The sequence below is a fragment of the Neodiprion pinetum genome, chromosome 7, assembly GCF_021155775.2.
Source record: "Neodiprion pinetum isolate iyNeoPine1 chromosome 7, iyNeoPine1.2, whole genome shotgun sequence".
NCBI classification, from domain to species: Eukaryota; Metazoa; Arthropoda; class Insecta; order Hymenoptera; family Diprionidae; genus Neodiprion; species Neodiprion pinetum.
Window position 1 is genome coordinate 23,365,739 of NC_060238.1, and position 20,535 is coordinate 23,386,273.

Genomic DNA, 20,535 nt, shown 5'->3' on the forward strand with positions numbered 1-20,535 from the left:
TATTCACTCGCGTGCATTCGTATCGCCCAGTGTTCAAAACAGGCTCAAGCCAATTCACCCGAGGAAATTTCTCTGCTCGTTAAATTAATTTTTTCTCGCTCAAAATTTTTTTTTTTTTATATATATATATATATATATATATACATATGTATACATATATATATGTATTTTTTTTGTTTAACAACAACCGTTGAGAAATTGAATAATTGTTATTCTATATTCGTGTGGAATACGATTGTTATTATTATTGCCGATAATTTGTTATTTTTTTTTTTTTTTTGTTTTCGAAGGATGTTAATCGTTTTTGTGCGATTTTCGACCGGTTCGATTTTGTTTTTTTTTTTTTCATTTATCACCGTCTAACCGAGTCGAGGCGTAAGATTTTCGACACTTAAGTCGGAACGATAAATTGCGGTAAACGCAACGATGGTGAATATATAAAATGTCGCATATATATACATATATATGCAGCCGCAGACGACAAAGGCTGCGGTCTAGGGAGAAGGTACGTATTCCGATGGGCCACGAGGGTAATTCCACATCACATGTTATTCCTCCGGATTGCATGCATGCATTATTACACGTGTGCGCCTGCGCGCGTAAGTATGACGTACACGCATATTACATTATATGTACAAATGTATGCGGGTACGTACGGTTGAGTTTTAAAGCAACGATGCGAAATACGACAGGCGACGACGCCGAGGCGTTAAATAATTTACTTGATGTACGTGTGCGTGTGTCTCTATATATATATATATATATATATATACGAGCACCATATAATATGTAGATATGTATAAAACGACGCACAGCTTGTTCGTGTGTCGTACGAAAAACCGCGGTTACGACTTTGACCCGACATCGTAAGACGCGTCGCGAGTTCGAAGCGAGAAGAATTAACTTGGAGGAAAATGATGTAAAAGTTTGTTTATTTTCTTTTCTTTTTTTTTTTCTTCTTTTTTCTAATTTTATTCACGACCCGGAGAATAATTAAAAATAACTTACAACGTTCGTTGCACAACGTATATTGGACGAATTTCTTTTACACTCATCGCGTTGATTTTTCCACGACTTTTGTTCGCGCGCTCTTGCCCTTGGACCGCTGGACGAAATGATGGTTTTGGAAGGAGAAAAAAAATAAAAAATAAATAAATAAAAAATGTAATGGAAAATTGCAAGGACCGTGAATGTAAAATGTCGTAAACGAAATTCCTCCGGCTAATTGCTAAATTTTTATTCGCGACACGAATGAGGAGTCCGAAGATCGCCGCATGGCCACTCATTCTGCTCAGGTACGACAAGTGTGTGTGTGTATATATACCTGGATGTACAGGGACATCGTATCGTTGATGGTAAAACCGAATCTTTACGAGATTCGTATTTTTAGGCACCCACCAATAAGCCCGAAATTTAACCTCGCCGAGTCGGGTCAAGGTGGGTTTATATAAAAAGACAAGGAAGAGGAATTTGGAGGATTCAGAAGCGGAAATATCAGGAAACAACAACCGTAATTGCGAATTTGTATTTATTACGTCGAGTTTATGCATTATATAGACGTGAAATTGATCGAGAATTGACTAAATTGAATTTTGCACGAAGTAATTGATTGTTTTTTTTTTTTTTTTTTTTTTTTTTTTTTATCTCGTTAAATTACGATTACGTGTTTCGTCTTATTCGTTTATTTATTTTCTCGATCGATTTCGACCTAAGAAGGAATTCGTTTACATTTGTTCTACGAATCTTAGGTACAAGTGATAACCGGTCCGAGATAAACGTCGAAGAAAAAACATTTATCTGCACAGTGTCTGTCAGAGACTCGTAATTTGTATAAGGTTGAAAAACACAATTGTAAATGATGTGTGCATATAGCTGAACAGGATTAGTAAAGACGATTGCGTAATTCACTTGCGATTGTTAATAAACAGCGACAAGTGCGAATTAAATCAATCGAAAAGAAAAGCGAACAGATGTTAAAAAAGGATTAATAACGCACCACGCGTCAAGATGCAAAATTGTTTTTCTTTTTTATTATTGCTTAATCAATATTAACACCTGTAACACTTTGTATTTATTGCTAAGAAATTCTTACCAAGAACACAGGCTTGCAAAAATGAATTTTTTTCACCTGCGTGGGATGTTTCTGCCGAATGATACGTTTTTGAGTATGCTGAATCTAAAAATTGCTTCAATTTCTCTTCGTGACGTACGGTATTTTTGCAAAATAAAAAGTTTTTGCACGAAAAAAGCAGAACAATAATGAAAAAAAAAGCCACCATTCGAGAAATGACATTTGCACAGAATTTCTGCAATCAATAATAGGATACCAGAATTTCTATTTAAACGGTAGTTTCACTCTAAATGAAGGTAAAAACACGAGTTCGATCAAAAATCTGATGGACGCGATGGAATTTTTCGAGCACTTTTCCTTGTTTCGGTGAATAAAAATCTAAAAAGTTTTTTGGTTGCAGACTTGTTTTCAATTCAATTCTTGATCAGTAGGACAATGTACCTAACACATATTTGCCGGCACAACATTGTTGTTAATTTGGCACATCGAATCGACGTCATAATTGTCGCAATTTCTTCCGCGGGAGTATCTGCGTGTAGCGAATGATCGCCTACTGCAATTCCCGCAGCGTTGGAAGTAAAGGGAGACTTTTAGAAGCGAAAGAGAAGAAGGAGAAGGTTTGAGGTATGCGGCTGTTGGCCAGCTCTGCGTACCTTCTGCGTAGTGAACCGTGCAGCTTACGTATATCAGGAACTAGGTAGCCTTGAGTGAGGATAGCCGGCTGTGACGCTGAGCAGAGGCAAAACAAGAGATGATAAAGCCAGACTTTGCGAATCGCGTAAATGCGTCTCAAAGTTCCTCGCGCACATTAACTTGGAAGCTTGGAATCCGAAGATGTAAGAGATGTGAAAAGAGGGAGAACGGACGGAACGAATTCATTTTACCCTCCGTCAAGACCGAAGTCACTCATGGAGTGAAGTGGAGTCGAGTGGAACGACGGAAATTTATTGTTAGAACCGGACCAACGACGTTGATCACTGATTGTGAGTGAAAAATGTAGTTCAACGTGGACGTGCAGTGCAGCCACAACCTTGGCTTATGGTTTGAGTTATCCAAAACATGCTGCTATTCAAACATCGACACTTTTGATGCTTCATTTCGATACTCAAGTAAAGATTGAGGCGAATTCTTACCTACGTCAATTCACCTCAAGTGTATAGAAGTGAGAAAATTGATCAACGTGCGGTATTTACGATCATTCGGACCAACCGAAAAGCCAGGGTAGTGAAGATTATCGTTTATTGGAAATACCTCAACCGAAGCCAATCATGAAGACGGTAGAACGACAGAAATTTAGTATCATATCAATGATGTCGATCACCGATTGTGAGTGAAAAAAAAAATGGTTCATCAATTGAAATAACCGCAACGTCGGCATGAATTCCTGATCACCAGCAATCGTTATCGGAGCTCGAAAATGCCTCAAGATCGTGGTAAACCTTGACGGAAGGTTCGTTGAAGTTGAGAGCTTCGCAGAGTCTGCAATAGAATGCAGACGGACTCTGGTAGTACCGAAGAAAATTGGAAATTTCGACACGTTTGACAATAAAAATAGTACGAAACGCGGTACTCCTAGATAAACACCGATATCGAAAAATTTTTAACTTCAGTGATGGCCGCTGTCATTTCACGACGTTCAATGAGTGGGACAGCTGCGATGTTTGTGCCACGTCATAAGCGGTAGAACTGGATATCAGAACTAAATATGAGAATTCGATCACGCAACGTATGAGTGATGTTCGTCTTTTTTTTTTTGGGGGGGGGGGGGGGGGCAGAATTATTTGAAATAAAATAAATGACTCGTGTTAGCGCAACTGTGTTTGGAGAGCTCAAACGCTATGGAAACAAACACATTGACATCGAACGTCAGGTTTTTGTAACATTGGTACCGAAGGTGGTCGGACCTATGATAAACCAACAAAAAAAAAAAAAATCGAGTCAATTCAAGACATGTGAAGAGGATGTTTAGAAATCAATCGGGTGTTAATAATCGAGTGAAACGGTTCAAAACTTGGTTTTCCATGTTTCTGGTAAAAGTCCGAACTTCCTCGATCCTTCAAATTTTCAAATCCTTCAAATGTTTCCGTTCATTGGAATTACAAAAATCGTAGAATCCTTTGAACCTGTTTGAATTCAACTCAAGCATTCCCTTCGTAGTGGCAGTGAAAGTTTTCTAAACCGGGACCTCGCCCACGCAAACACGTCTGGGGTTTTCGTGTTAAACCTACGAGGCAATAAATCGGCATGGAAAAAAAAACAAAAGCGTGAACCCACTGAACCGCATATGTGTGCCACGGGACTGAGAATAATAGGGCCCACTGTTGGTTTCCACTAAAATTCCTACGACAGAGAGAGAGAGAGAGAGAGAGAGAGTCGTCGACGGACACGTGCGAGCCCGAAACACGTGGAAATCCTTAAACTCGATGGAGTGCAGCGAGGTCCAGACACCATGACGAAGGACGAGAGGCCAAGGACATGTGGTGGCAAAAAGGTCGCGAGATTCGAAGAATTTTATATCCCTCCATGTCTTTTTATCCTAGCTTCCTATCTCACTTCTTTTCTTTACCTTTTTCCTTCTTTTTTTTTTTTTTTTTCTCTTCTGTTACTTTTTCTCCTTCCCCAACGTGCACTGTCAGCCGAAACAATACAGCCGCCGCCGCCATGCGGATGGGTTTTGGAGTCTGCACATGGGCTGATCCTGCGGTGAAATTTAATCCTCAGAAAAATGAATGAGAGCCGAGCTGAGAGATCGTCGAGATCGACTAGATCGTTCCTAAATCCCTGGAGGACCGAGGCATGAGGCTGGATCATATAAGTAGGTTCTAATATTATTCATCGTAATTTATTTGCCTCGAAGTTTTTTCCATCTGTTCTTTGTATACCGTTATCGAAAAGTTCCCTTATGATGTCGGAGCCTGGTTGTCGGCGCCATTTTATCACCACATAACCTAAGTTTTTCATTTCGATGGTGGAAAATCGTGAATCTTGGAGTTTCAAACTGCTCGTGTTGCATAAATTAATGAAACGTAATTAATAAAATACCTTTTCTACTATCCGCACGCGAAAAAACACGGTCAACGGTCAGCCGTTAGCCTGGTTGCATTAGTTTGATTTTTTCCCACCAGATGGCGAATTGCAAAAAAAATCAATACTCGTCGTAGGGTTTTTGAGGAAAAGGCGAGCGAATTTTTCTTGCTAATTTCTTTTAAAAATTTCTTCCCGGTTCTATTCAGTTACTAAAACCTGAATCGGTCAGCTTATTAATTCTATGTTCGGTGCGAATTCAATTCGATTTGAAGAAAAATATGATCTGGAAAGAAGTCAGTCTAAGCTAATTTGTTTTGTCGACGAGAAAGAGTGAACTTGTTGCCTCAAAAAATCATATCCAATTACCGTGACAGAAAACTGACATTATCAGATTTTTTTTTTTTATGACAAAATAAACAAATTTCCTGGCAATTCCAGGCTTATTCCACGATTCCTTTTGAATACCCTGACGTTTCCAGGTTTTCCAGGTGTTCCAGGTGCGTGGAAGCCCTGTACCGATACTTCTCGACCCAACTCCCGTGTGAAAAATGAAATTTATCCGAGTGCGATCAGACCTCGGATCATTACCACGATCGTACCGACGATCCGAATCGAGTAGCTGGTATAACATTGCAGCTGATTCGATTTGACGTTCGGGTTACATCGCGATAATGCACCGCAGGTGTCAAGGGCTGGTGTCAAGTAGGAGTTGATATCTCAAACGCGTTACACCGCAGGTACGTGACGATCGTTCTTCCTTCGATCCCGGAGGTGTAGGTATCCGATTGTCGGGTGGTCTGCGGTCGAGGTCCGAGATATTATGAAGGTAAAAGGAACGGGTGAGGTTTTATCAATGGGCGAGTTCCTCGCCGAGTGACTCGCGAGGCGAGAAAGGCTGACAAAGGGAAATGGATCGAGTGTCGGAACGGTAAACAGAAAGGCGGAATTATCCGCTGCAGACCTCGAAGCCTCGTCCGAAATCCCTCATGCTGCAAGACGCGTTCCGACGATGCCCGAACAAAACCATCAGCAAATAGTAGATTGGACAACCAGTGCGCAAAATAGACGATTCGCGCACGTTTCGAGTACACAGTTTTTCTCAACCAAGTGTGGAAAATTCTATTTTTCGTACCCAAACGCGTGCGAAAAACAGTTCATTCCCGTACCGGTGCGCAAAATAGTACATTCCCGAACTGGTGCGGGAATCGAATCGAAATATCATATCTGCGCTACATCTGTCAGCAACTCAACTACCTTGTCATTTTTATGAACACTAGTGCTTAAAAGTCGATCTCTACGCAACGGGTGCTTGGAAAAACTACACGATATTCTAGTTTTTGACGGAAGGTTGGACGGAAAATAGGATTTGTGGCACTCGCGCATACAAGGACTTGCCACGAGAATAATTATTTTTGTAGAGTAATTAGATATTTCGATTCCGTTTCCGCATTAGTGCGCCAATGTGGTATTTTTCGCACTTGGTTAGGAAAGATGAAACTTACGCTCTGCAGGTTCCAATCCACCTGAAACAATTTTCGCAAAAAAACGTTGTCCTAATTTGGTCAATTTTAATTCAAACCCCCTTTCACCCACTGTCGAAGCTACTCACTCCTCAATTCGTTGAAATCCACGCATCGTACTTACGGCAAATTTCCATCGTTTAAAAATATCGCGATGTATATAAAAGTATTTTCTTAAATCTCCGTGATAGGACGAGCTGAAGACAAGTGGCTGAGATAATTTTGACAAAAAAATTAAGGCAACGAGGAAACAATCCACCCTTAAGTAGCTTAGAAAAGTAGCCTAAGCTGAAGGTGCGATATGAAAATACGCGTAGAAAAGTATGCCTAGATCAGTTCCCTGAACTTGAGATGCCTCTGATGTTAGTCACTGGAAGCACGATACATTTAAGCAAGCAGACGCGTGCTATCGAGCTTCTCTATAACTGCAGTATTTCACCCAACCATATTAACGTTTCTCTGCTTACGTGTGTGTGGTTTTTTTTCCTCCAGTTTTTTTTTTTTTTTCTTCTTCCATCTTTTTTTTTTTATCTCTCTCGCCGCATTGCTCAGACATATCTGCGACGGCGGAATTCCGTGGGGAAAGAACTTTTCTTTCTTATTTGTTTTCGTTTACACTAAAGTGTTTTCCGACCAGCAGTACGAAATAAAAGGGGATGGATGGGTTACATCATCATGATAAAACTTCGACCTTATCTCCCCTCGAACCTTCTCGAAATTATTCAACACAAATACCTATGGATAAATAATCACGTTTACAGTGATTTTTAGAATCGACCGAACCAGACCGGATATGTTTCTAAACAAAAGAAGAATGAAAAAAAAATGAAAAAAAAAAACAATAATTACAATGAACGATTGAAAAGGAAAAAAAATATGGAAAAGGGAGGAAAAATTAAATTCGACCGTCGCGTTGATTATCGTACGTTGAAGTAGCCGCGTTTTATGCAGAGGTGCAGGCGAGACCTCGACACGTTCTTTAATACCCGGCATCTTTCGTTAACTGCTTTTAATTGCCGTGTAATTAAGATTAATGCAAAGGCATGCGGGTGCCGCGTATAATAGACGTAAATACCTTCACCCACGTGTCGCTGTGTGCGTGTCGAAACTATTCGTCCACATTATATGCATACATGCAAGGTACTATTGGACCCCATCTCGCGTGATATCATTTCGACCGAGTTGAACCGAACCGAACTGTTATATTAATTTGTGAGTCAAGAATGCAGAGCTGCATTGGAAGCGAAGAGAGTTATGGTTAGAAAATGAAAAAATATTTTTCTTGCGGTTCGTTTTTTTTTTTTTTTTTTTTTTTTACTCTCATTCACCACGAGGGAGGGTAAAATAAAGCGATAAGCGATCAAAGTACGCTCGGATATGTTATTACAAAAATATCCGTACTCGGTAAAATTGTCAGTTTCGACGGTGAAAATTTTCTCGCAGTGAAAAATGAATCTCTTGGGATATAAATATACGATCTTCCAAAACTTTGGAGTATTTACAACCCGGGATTCAAATATTTTGCTCTTTTTCGCGAAGAAATGTTTAGCACAACAATCCGAAATCAGATTGGAGATGGTATTGCGAAATCAGATCTCTGCGGTGAAATTATTTTTTTTTTTGTTTTTTTTTTTTTTAATTTCAAATGCAAAATGGGTTTTTCGCGTATTTTAAATGGAGTGAAAAACATTTATCGTTTCAAAAACGATTTTCAGTACTGTCAAGACGTACGATCAAATGTCACAGGTTTTTTGTACTGTTTCATTGTTTGTTTAATTTCATAAGAAATATTTTTTAGTTCATTGTAAAGAAATGGTGGATTTTTCATTATTCTTATGCTGTTTTTTTAACTTTTTTATACAAAAACCTTGTATTTTGCAAGAATACTGTACGGGATGGAGGAAAATGGAAGTCATTATTGGATTCAGCAGGCTCTAGAATATAATAATTACCAAAAACCTTCCATGCAGCTGAAATAAAATATTTCTTTGCAGACATGTCTAGTTTCAAAGACAGAGTCCAATGAGATTTAATTATTCGGCGCATGCGCGGTTCATTTTCAACTTTATATATATATATATGTATATGTATATATACCGAAGGGGCCAGTCAGTTGAGTCGCATGCCGGTGAAATTGCCCCATTATTACTTTATCCATTCGCCTTTAGGAGCGCAACTCAATCGTATATATAGGCGTGTAATTTGTGTTTTTATGCGAACGATTCGTTTGTTTGCGTTCGTAGTGAAGCGTTTGCTCGTCTATTTGCCGCTGCATAGAAATGAAAATTCTCGTGAAAGAAACGAGATTAGGATACATGTTTGATTAAAAGAGCGAGCTTATGAAGTGAAAATTTGATTAATTTGACAAGTTTGTTTATAAACCGCACACGTAACTATTATAACTGTATACACTATGCTGCACACTTCGGTGTATAAAATTGATTCTGCACTGTGCACGATGCACTTAACGACAGGCACTTAAAGTAAATGCATTCACTCCATTTTCTGGTCCACTGTGCTGCGTATGCTGTTCTGTTATCTTCAACCGCTGTTTTTAGACAGGGCAGTTGGTGGAGCAACGGATTAATGAGCTAATTTCATAACGAATAAACGGTATTTTATACCCGTACAAACAGTTGGATTCATATAAGTGTATAATTAAATATTTTCGCCAAATTTTCGATCCATCCGAAATTCCGAATTGGAAAAATTTCGAAAGCGCCGAATTCTGAATTTTTTCGTCGTAAAACTTAAAGTAAAGAAATCAAACCACATTTACGAAACATCGAAGAAAGTGCGAAGTACCGAAAGGGTTAAATTCCGAAAAGACAAAATGCCAAAGGGACGTAACTCCAAGTCAAAGTTCCAAAAGTGCGAAAGTGAGAAAATTTCAAAATCGAAAGATCCAAGATTTTGAGTTCTGTGAATTTCTGACTCGGCGAAATTTCAGCACTTCGATGTTTCTTTTTTTTTGGATTTTCAATATTTTTACGTTCGGAATCCTGGTCATGCGGATTTTCGGAATGTCGCTCTATCGTGACTTGAATTTTCAGAATCTTGCATTTCGGAACTCTGAGTCGTCGCATTTCCGATCATTCGAAACTTTGTCGTTTTTCCAAAGTTTTATTTCTTCACTTCAAGTTTCGCCACCAAATAATTCGTAAGATTTCAAATTCGAAACTTCAAACTGCCCCATTCGATCACCAAGTTATTATCCCGTTGGAGGTAGTTCGTCAATTGTGTTTCGCTGCATTGAATCCTAAATCGATCCTAATTGCTAACGGATTGAAAATAACGCCAGACTAATTAGAAATAATATCGCCAGGTTGTTCAACCGTCGATACAACGCTGCGGGGAAAGTTGATTTCACACGGTCGGACCGTGCCGAGCAACGAGTTAAATGGCGCTAATTACGAAGCGATAATTAATTATCGCTCTTCGATATATGTGTACCTACAATATACTTATAACGTATGCACATGATGCGCGGGGATAACTCGCTGCTAATTATCTCCTCCCTTCCTTCAATTTATTTTACCTCAACGAGCGGCGGTCGCTGCAAAATTTCCCAACCTTTTATACCTACTTTTACTGCTCACGATCGTCGATCAATAATTGATCGCGATAAGACGCAGTCTAGTCGTCAAAATCATCGACAGGAAAACGCGGAATTCATGTAATCGCGGAGACAGCCAACAAACGTGATTCGTTACTTAGGCGAGCACACGTTATACACAGATGACTAATTAGTTGTGCGAAATTCAATCTGTGCACTCTTAAGAATGAACAGGCTGGATCGTCCGAAGGCTGAATCAACGTTTAGAGAAAGTGGAACCCCGTTAATTTAAATCCTCAACATCTTCGAACGGTTTCTTTTTCCTATAAATTTCGATACGGACGTTGGGATCAATTTATCCTCAAGTTATTCCGAGTTTTCAAATTGTACGAGTGTTGGTTCTCATACTTTACATTAAGGCTGAAACAAGTAACGCTGACGTAACTCTATAACGAAAAATTATGGACAAAAAAAAGTCACTAGTTTGTACTTTAACAGTGACTTATGAAATAAAATGAAATTAAACGAAACGAGTAACGTTAACGTAAATGGATGACGAAAGATTGGGGACAAAAACGTCACTAGTTCCTAGAATCCTTGGGGAATTCATTGATTATTTTGTTTTGCGTGCCAGCCTCGTTCTCTGACTGTACTTTAGTTGTTTTTTTTTTTTTTTATTTCTTTTTTATTTTTTGATTGCAATTTATATTATCCCTAGAACTAAGTTATCGTACTCTCCACTGTGATTTACTTTACATTTTTCGACTACTATTTTAATGTAATTTTCTCTTATTCAACACCTTGTATTATTTTATCGGCTGGTTAAGAAATTTGTCCAACATTGCTACGGACACAATGCTATCCATCCGTCCATCCGTATATCCTTCCATTTGTCTATCTACCTCTCCGTCTATCCATATTTATATTTATCCATCTACAGTAACTAGAAAAATTCAGTAAAACAGGTATCGTTAAAAAAAAAAAAAAAAAAAACTGTCCGAATATTGTTGGAATTACGAAAAACGAGCTATCGTCGATACTTTTTTGGTAATAGCAACGCAAAATCAGTTTCTTCGGTTTAATCTACTTTTTTTTGTTAGTTAAACAAGGCTTTAACGTAAATTTATCGTTGCACAAGCGTTAAATTCTCGCAACAGTTACAAGAAAATATAGCAACAGCTATCGTAGTGAGAAAGGATAGCAACGGATACGTTGTTGCTGTTGTTGTTGTTGTTGTTGTTGTTGTTGTTTTCCGATTAACGAGCCCCTCGGTGAACAACTCCCCCCCCCCCCCCCTCCTTCATTTTATTCTCTCTCTCTCTCTCTCTCTCCCTCGCACGCATCGTAAAGAGAGGCGGCTCACACGCGTCGAACAGCTGTGTGTCTCGAGTCCGCGTAGAATTCGGAACGGTTCGGAATCCTCGGCGCTGATCGTGAGGGCGACTAGCAAGCAAGCAGCCAGCCGTTCCTGCCGTTCGCCTCCCTCTCCTCCGTTCCTCGCTTGTCGCTCGCCTGCCGCTTTAGTATCGCCGTGACCGTCGCGCGAGGCGAACGAACGAACGGGCGAATCGCCGATCGAAGAGCGGGCAAATCTCGCACTCGTCGCAACTCTCTGACGTTTCTCTGCGGTTTGTGAATAGTGATTTTTAACACGCAACGCCCACTTCGGGCGAATCAAATTCAAACATCGCCCTTGTCGATTTCGACCTTGGAGTATTTATCCCCGAATATACAGGTCTCGGACGCGAAGGAGAACCTAAATTATCAAAAAAAAACACTCACGGCTTATTCCAATTTGACGCAGGAATGAAAGGAAATTTGGCACAAATTCGACGAATCTGTTATCACGATTTATTAGAATACGTGCCGTTTGTTCGCTGTCGCGTCTAGTGATATTGAATCGAAGTGTTTTTCTTCGGAATTGCCTATGGAATGAGATACGCGGACTTCTTATACATCGTAGTCAAAATCGACCGGGGCATCCCTTGATACCCGTTGTAAACAACCCTGTTGTTGTTTCTTTGTTTTTTTTTTTTTTTTTCTTTCATTCCGTGCACCCGAGTGTCCGGTAACCATATTCTTATCTCTTTTTTTTTCTCTAACTATAAAACACAGGCACAGGTACCGAAATACGTTGAAACACGTGAGTCGGGTGCTTCTTCGATATCGATCACAGTGTTTTGTCTTTCGATGCAACGGCGTTACTCGGTTGTTTAAACCGTAGTTCAAGTGCGGCCAAGTTCAGACGATCACGTATCGTCTAATGTTCCACAATTACGAATCGCAATTCCACGGATACAGTGACATACGGTGTGTAACAAGTTAACGGATATCACCATCGGATTATACTGATTCATCGAGATTCTCTACCGCTGCTGTTGCTTACTGGAAAACATCATCCAGGTAAGAGGTTAGTTACTTAGTTAGTCTACGATATACCGTTGATTAACTCTCGCCAACTTCAGGAGGGTCAAGATGTGTATAAAGAACGTGTATCGTCCTCGTCACCTGTTGATCGATCCTCGCGCTGTTTTACCGACGATTGTCGGCAAAGAGTATTGAAAACACACGTGACGAGCTATCACGTTGAAATTAGTAACATTACCGTAACGATTCCTGCTGCGAAAAAATCGTTATCTCGCGATTTTTGAACCGTTTGAAAAATTCGGTAAACAGAAACGAAACTTACTTGATATATGGCAATCCTGGTTTCTTAAAAATTCATTGTAAAAATAAATAATATAGTGTTTTTTATTCCCCAATATTTCGTCACGACAACGTCGCCAACTTCAGACCTCGCGCCAAATCGAAGAGACGATTACAATATACGGTACGAAAATCGATTCCGTTATTTGTTACACGACGCAACAGACTAAAAATTGTATCATTTTTTTTTTTTAATCGCCGTCGCATCTCTTAGCTTGGCTAGCAGCTATTTGCCGTATTCTTTTACATACGTAAATACCTACGAACATGCATGATACATGGCAGGGTACGCGATAAGTGGGTTATATATGCGTAAGTACACCACGGATAAACAGTTCCCCCATGTAACACACACACACATATATATATATATGTATATGAGGTATTCCATGCCAACTGAGAGGACATTTTCCCTGACCCCCGCCAATTTCCTTCATTATTTTTTATATGATTTTACAACCTAAAAAAAGCACTCACAATTTTTTTCAGATTTTTCGTTCCAACCATTCTTTTTTAAAAAATTTTACAAAACCTTTCATGGTCCTAAAAAAAAAAAAAACGCCATTTTTTTTTATTTTTGTTTACAAAAATTAACATAATTTCTAGGTCCCAAAACAAACATTTTGAGCCATAGTTCAGAGTGGAGAAATGATTTTTTGTATTTTTTAAATATTTTTTCAGAGGAATAATTTTTCTTATTTTGTACGTATAAAGAACATATGTTATGTTTGTAACATTTTTTAAAAAAGAATGGTTGGGACGAAAAACATGAATGGATGGCGAGTGATTTTTTTACGCTGTAGAATCATATAAAAAATAATGAAGCAAATTGGCGGGGGTCAGGGAAAATGTCCTCTCAGTTGGCACGGAATATCTCATACATATACATATACACGTACATAAACAACAGAAAGACGAGAGAGCGGCTTATCTCTTCCTCTCTCAACTTCTCCCCATTATACCCATAATGCTGGCCATGCCTGTGCTCTTTCTTTTATCTCTCTCTCTCTCTAACGTATTCACGTATGAATTACAATAACACAAGTTCAACACATAATTGTTGGCTTCGTTATATCATCGCGTGCTATTGTAATCGTACAATGATGATTTATTTTAACTCCTTTTCTTCTATTCACCGCATTGGCGCTACTTTCGTACTACAAGGTATTGTCATTGTTTGGTATAAAATACTTCGGCTCTGCATCTTTATCGAGCGAGTAAGCGTGAAATCTTATCTATCGTATATCGTTGAGGAACGGAAGTGGCCGTTACACGTGGCTTCCGCTCGTCTACTTCCTTTTATATTGGTATATACTTGCCTTGTTATTACATGGGGCATTCCACGCCAATTCGGTAAACGGTTGACCGCGATATTTTTTTATTTCATGAACAAAAAATTTCGAAACTTTTCAGGGGCCGTAGTAAGTTAGGATAAATTCTTGGTGAGATTAGAAAATTTCACGGTTAACCGTTTACCCCGAGTTGGTGTGGAATGACCCAACATAATTATGCTGTATAGTCGTTTTGCTTTCGTTTTTTTTTTTTTTTTTTTTCTTAGGGCGTGTGATTTTATTTCTTTCTTTATTGTGTGGTAATTCCTTTCGTACATATTACGTACGGTTCGTTATCGAAGGGCGTTTTAATTCAAGAGGTTCGAGTTAATTATCCCTATCGTAACGAAACATTTGAAGTAGAGAGTCACCGTTTTGATGTTTGAAAGTGATACTTCGGGAAAGGAGAAAGGGAATATCGGTAATCTTGTAGTAGTTGTGTAAAATCACTCAAGAAGTTTGGAAAATAGGAAAATTTTGCAGTAATTGTTTTTCCAGGGTTTATTGAATTTCGCCAAAAATGAATCGTTACATCAACAATTTACAATATTTAACCTCGTTGAAATTCTGAATTTGATCCGTATTACGGATCGAGTGAATCTTGTCATTTGTGTAGATTGAAGCTTCAATGATGATTATTTTATATTTCTCGTTCTTTCAAATCAGCGATTGTTGGAGAATTGATTGAAAGAAAAATCGTTCGACTCTTAATTTCTTCCATTTTCAAATATTCATACGAGTTGTTTTTTATAATTTTCGTTCTAATATCGATCTCGTCATTTATATCGGAAAAATGATAGCGGAAATGAATAACTGGATTCTTGACTTATCGAATTTTCAACGAAACAAAGAAGGAAATAAAAAAAGCGAGGCTCTTATTATTCCCTCCGTATAAAATTATAAATGAAAAAATATACTTTTGTTTTCATTTTCGTAGATTCGATTTCCACTCGGTATAATGTGAATACTTCGTGAACCGATCATCGATAGAAATCTTTTTCCTGAAATTTGAATTGAAAATTTGGTTAAAGACAAGCGAAGAGTTGAACTATGAATTTTCCTTCCTACAGCTATAATTACAACGATATCATCAATGAATCAGAATCTTATCGTATCGTAAAAATGTTCACTCTGAACCTTTAATTCATGATTAATAATCAAATAAATACTATCTGAATATATTATCTGAATAATATATATAGATTTGATTTTCATTCATCGTAGTATTATATAACGTAAATTCTAAATTGTTGCAAGTAAAAGCTACGGAGTTGAAAAAGTATCCCACGTAATTGAATACGAGATAGTATATATACGTATAATTTAGTTTTTGATAAAGAACGTTCTGGTTGAATTCGTTGGTCGGTGCTGTTACGCACACACACATATATATGTATGACTTATAACGCGTATGCATACAGTTTATATTCCCGCTCTCTTATCGGTGTTCTTTTTCCGTGAATGAACCTCGCTCAGCTTCGTCTTCGTCGTCTTTGCTCGACTTTCCCCCGCAGTTCTAATCCGACCAACTCCCACACTTTATGGTCAGAGAGTCGAGAGATAAGTGCAGACGCCCCGCAGGCGACACCCTCCTCCATCCTTGTTTATTTATTTATTATCTCCACCGTCGATGGACCTGCCTGGAAAAAGACTGACGCGACTGACTTTTAAAAGTATTTCCTGTAATCTACCAGCCGAGAAATACGCGCGCTTGATTGGGGCGAGTTTCAAATTCCGAATTTGAAATTTTTCGGAAGCGCCGAATTCCACATTTTTTGGCGGCGAAACTTGAAGTAAAGAAATCTAAGTTTGACGAAACATGGAAATTCCGAATGATCCAAGATTTTTAGCTCCGTGAATTTCTGGTTTTCGGTTTTTCTCATTTCTTACACCCACTCGTCAAGTGAAATACGCCGTTTGAGTATATTTCAATATTTCGAACTTTACTTCATCCAAACTTTATTTTTCGGAATTTTACCTCTTGTAACATTTCTCTATCGTAACTTGAATTTTCGGAACTTTGAGTCATCGACTTTGCTGTTTCTCCGAGGTTCGATTTCTTTACTTCAAGTTTCGCAAAACCAATATAATACGGAATTAGCGGCTTTGCGAACTTTTCAAAATTCGAAACTTGAAATCTCGCCCCCGTAAATTTATACATACACACACAATTGTAGAGAGAAAGTTCACGTAACATTTCGACAGCTGAACTTGGAAAGTGAAAATCATATTTTTGACTTACATACATATATGTAATAATACATCGTACAATTTTGCGTTGAAAATAATTTGTTACGATCTTGTACTGAATTTTAAATCCGTCCAAAAATCGTTGCTTGCGCAGTTGGCAGTTTTCTTTATTTATTCATTTATTTATTTATATTCTTTCGTTACTCCAACGAGCTCGTCTCATCTTCGGCCTTGTCGTGGGAACAAGCATGAGGATTACCGCCATCCTTGGATAGTCACAGAGGCCAGCAACTCGGTGATTTACACCCGTGTTTATGACGCAACGTAAAATCATGCAAAACTCGTCATACTCGTAGACTTTTGCCGTCTTTGCCGTTATAGCTTACAGCTCATTGTCAGCTAATCGTAAGCCCAGCGACGCGATAGTGGAAAATAGAGAGATGCCGGGTAGGTAGAGTTTTTGCGCTTTTCTATTTTACACTTTTTAAGGTCAATCATAGTCGTTGTAATAACGAGTAAAATTTCATCCATTAATCGATTATTATCACCCATATACGTACACTGAGAGAAATTTAACTTTTTGTTTAACTAAAAACGTTGAGTAAACCGTAAAAAACTGATTTTGCGTTGCAGTAACCAAAAAAGGATCGACGACAGAACAAAATGGTTACGCGTACCTCGTTTTTTTGTAATTCCAACAATATTAAAACAGTTTTTTCAAACGATACCTGTTTTACTCAATTTTTCTAATTACTGTAACAACCGAAATTTTTCTCAGTTTAAGGTCGTGGAATAAAAAGGGGATGAATCTAATTTTTCAAAAACTCTCGCGAGTATTCAATACAGTTGATCAAATTATTCCAATTATAGAAGCGAGATAAATTTCACGATAAAATTTTCTCTTTGCGATCTCAGGAAATAATGTGTATAATATATAACGAAAATTGCAAAATTAACGAATGTCGAGTTTTTTTTTCGTTCCTTTTTCGTTTATTTTTTAAGATTTATCAATTTCACGATTATTCCATGTCGCAATCGACGGGAAATAAATTCAGTTCAAACTTCCAAGTCGATTATGCGATTTCGCACCTGTTTCATTCAATTCACGCCGCCGCCGAGCAAACACGTGACCGACTATAACGTTAATCTAATCTCGCGATAAAAATATACGTACAACGTCGATAATAATTGCGGGAGAAAAAAGCCAACCGTATTAACAACGTCAAGTTCTCGGTCACTTATTTTATTCGTCAACCGATAATCGTCTCTTAAATATTTTATCGTTACATTGTGCAACGATTTTTTTTTCACCCCTGAATCTTAATTCTCTCATCGACGCGTAAATTTGAATCCCACAGATCACTGAAAAATGAATTTTGCAACAGCGAGAAGAAGAAAGAAAAAAATATAGAATAACAAACTTTGGAACGAAAAATTTGTCAAATCATTTTTACGCGGACGGGACACGCTAAATATTAACCCTAGTCGCTTAAACGGGGTCCGTTTGACCCCAGAACCGAGTCTAACGTACAATTTCAAAGTCAGCGCGCGTTGAATCGGATTTGTTTGCGCAAGTAAAATGAATCAACGTAAAAGTTTCCACAGGTGTAATTGACTAGGGTTAATTTGACGATTGATTAACAATAATCGCGATAAATTGAACGAGGGGAAAGCAACCGATGAAAAAAGAATGACGAAAAAAATTCGGCGTTGCTTGAGAGAAATTCCTGCTTCAGCTTATCATATATATATATATATATATATATATATGTGTGTGTGTGTGTGTATATATACACGAATGTACTATGCATAGGAACTCCTTCGCATCTTACTTGGCGTCCTTCTTCTTCTCCTTTCTTTCTTTCTTCCTTTATTCTTACCTACCTTCCTTCCTTCCTTCCTCCCTTCCTGTTTTTCCTTTTTCAACACACGCCGTCCGTACCCTAAACTAACATCGAATCACCTCATCGCGTGTCTTTTTCTGTATTCTCCCCGAAGGCACTCTGCGATACAAAACTATATTGCTGCCGGCTGCAGCGGTATGAAAGGTGCTGTCTCGATGGAATTTTACGCGTCGTTGTAGCGACGGGTTTGAGGGGGGGGGGGGGGGGGGAACGAAAAATCGAGAAGAAGTATAAAAATTTAAATAGACAATAATTATGTTGATGCGTACGCGTACGTTTGAAAAGAAATTAGATTATTCTTCGCCGTTTGATAAAATGCAACGGTAATTATTATCTGATTATTTTCTCACGTGCATATTTAATACATTTTGTGATACTGATTTAAGGAATCTCTTCATCCTAACGCAGATTACGATCGCGGTATAATGTTGTAATGTATCGAAATTTTACACACACGTTGTGCATATTTTTTTTAATTTTAAGAAAGAAAAAAAATCGTTGAAGATATTTTTGAATTGTTATTGTATAAGACTTTCAGTTTGTATACTTTGTTTTAAGCACCTACGATCAGAAAATGAGGTGTTCGTTTCGTGTTTTGTTTAAAATTCATAAAAATTTTCATTGAAAACGAATAAAAATTAAAGTTACGATGGAATAACGAAAATGTTAGAAAAAAATCGTTAAATGATCAGTCCAAATTGTTCGTAACACGTTCATTATTTACGGGGTTGAAGTTAATAAGGTTATCACAATGATACATGTAATTTCAGAATATGAGCCTATATATTGTATTCAACGGTTTATACCGGATTTCAAACAATTTAAAATAAACAAAAAACAAAATAACAAACAAAACTGTTTCATAAATACACGTGTAACGACGCATGTTGAGAAGTGACGTTGTTTACCAAACAGATAATTTATTCAGTTTGAAATTTGTTAAAACGCGCTAGTAAATTTAGCACAAGTTATTCTTATATTTTGAAAATCAATCTCCGTCGAACCCACTCTAAAATCTCGCCCCTCCAAATATTCCGTTACGTATAACGTTCCTAACCTCAAACTCGTCAAGTTTTGTTGTTCGTGTTTGCGCGCGGCTCGTTTCTCTCGCTGGCAATAGGTAACCTTGCAAGGCCTTGGTGCAGCCTCCCGTTGCAAGGAATCCGCTAGAATAGTCTCAATGAAAGAAGAAGAAGAAGAAGAAGAAGAAGAAGAAGAAAAGTGGAAGAAGAAGTCGAAGAAGTGGAAGAAGTCAGCTTTGCGTGCCATGCGAGAGAGGATGGATGCTAAATGGACCTTTCCCACCCTCCCTCATATCTTCTCTTCTCTTCTCTTCTCTTATCTTTTCTTTTCTTTTCTCCTCCGCATCGTATAATATTGTACCAACCAACCAACCTTCCTACCTACCTACCTAGGTATAATATAGCCAAGCCGCCGCTTTTGAGCGCCGCGGTGCGTTTCTCTCTGTACTCTGTGTGTGCATGGTGCAAACCGGCCGAACCGTTAAACCGCCGCACAATAAAATTGTCGGTATCGCGACGTAACGCGTAATGAAAACTTTATTTTCTTCCTCTTATTCGATATTTTCAATTAAATTCAATGGGAGGAGAATTATAAAAGCCTGCGAGTGCCATTTCTTTTTGCCTTTCGTTCTTTTGTTTATTACGCAAGTAAGTTTAATTTCATTGAATTGAAATACGAACTTTAATATGTGTAATAAAAAAAAAACAAAAAAAAAAAAAAAAAAAATGTAAGAAGAGGAGAATTAGAAAAGGTCCCGAGTACCATTATTTTTTTTTTCTTTCTTCACTTCCTACGTTTTGCACAAATAAATTTTATTTGGTTGAAGTAAAATCGCAACTTTGACTTGCATGAAAATAATAATATAAAAATTGACGACGAGGAGAATTAGAAAAGTAACATTTTTTGTGTGCAATTTTTTTGGTAGTTTGTTTTTTGTTTCCGTCAAAAATACGACCACAGCCTTTTTCAATATCGGATTGTTAGTTATACTGGGAAATTGAAGAGGAGAAGGATAAGCAAATAAAAAAAAAAAAAAAAACGCCGCAAGTGGCATTGTGGAACAAAAAAAATTTTCACAAAAAAATGCCGCTTGCATAATATAACATAATATGTAAAAATATTGTTATGCAACCGTACGCGTAATTCTCCCGCCTGTATGTTATAATAGCTGTAAAAATCGTGCCTCTCTCTCTCTCTCTCTCTCTCT

At 38.0% G+C, this 20,535-nt stretch overlaps 1 protein-coding gene across 6 annotated transcripts in view; it reads left to right on the forward strand.

Moving 5' to 3' along the window:
• cv-c (crossveinless c) overlaps positions 1 to 20,535 on the forward strand; it is a 186,760-nt gene that overhangs the window by 31,418 nt on the left and 134,807 nt on the right. For 4 of the 6 annotated variants that reach the window (XM_046633896.2, XM_046633900.2, XM_046633898.2 and 1 more), the window contains exons 1-2: positions 11,692 to 11,802; positions 12,290 to 12,577. The exons of 1 other annotated variant lie outside the window; for it this stretch is intronic. The gene's annotated coding sequence lies outside the window, so the exon portion shown is untranslated. Of the gene's footprint in view, positions 1 to 11,691; positions 11,803 to 12,289; positions 12,585 to 20,535 lie in introns of those variants that run through there. One more of the 6 variants, XM_046633897.2, reaches the window with a different exon arrangement.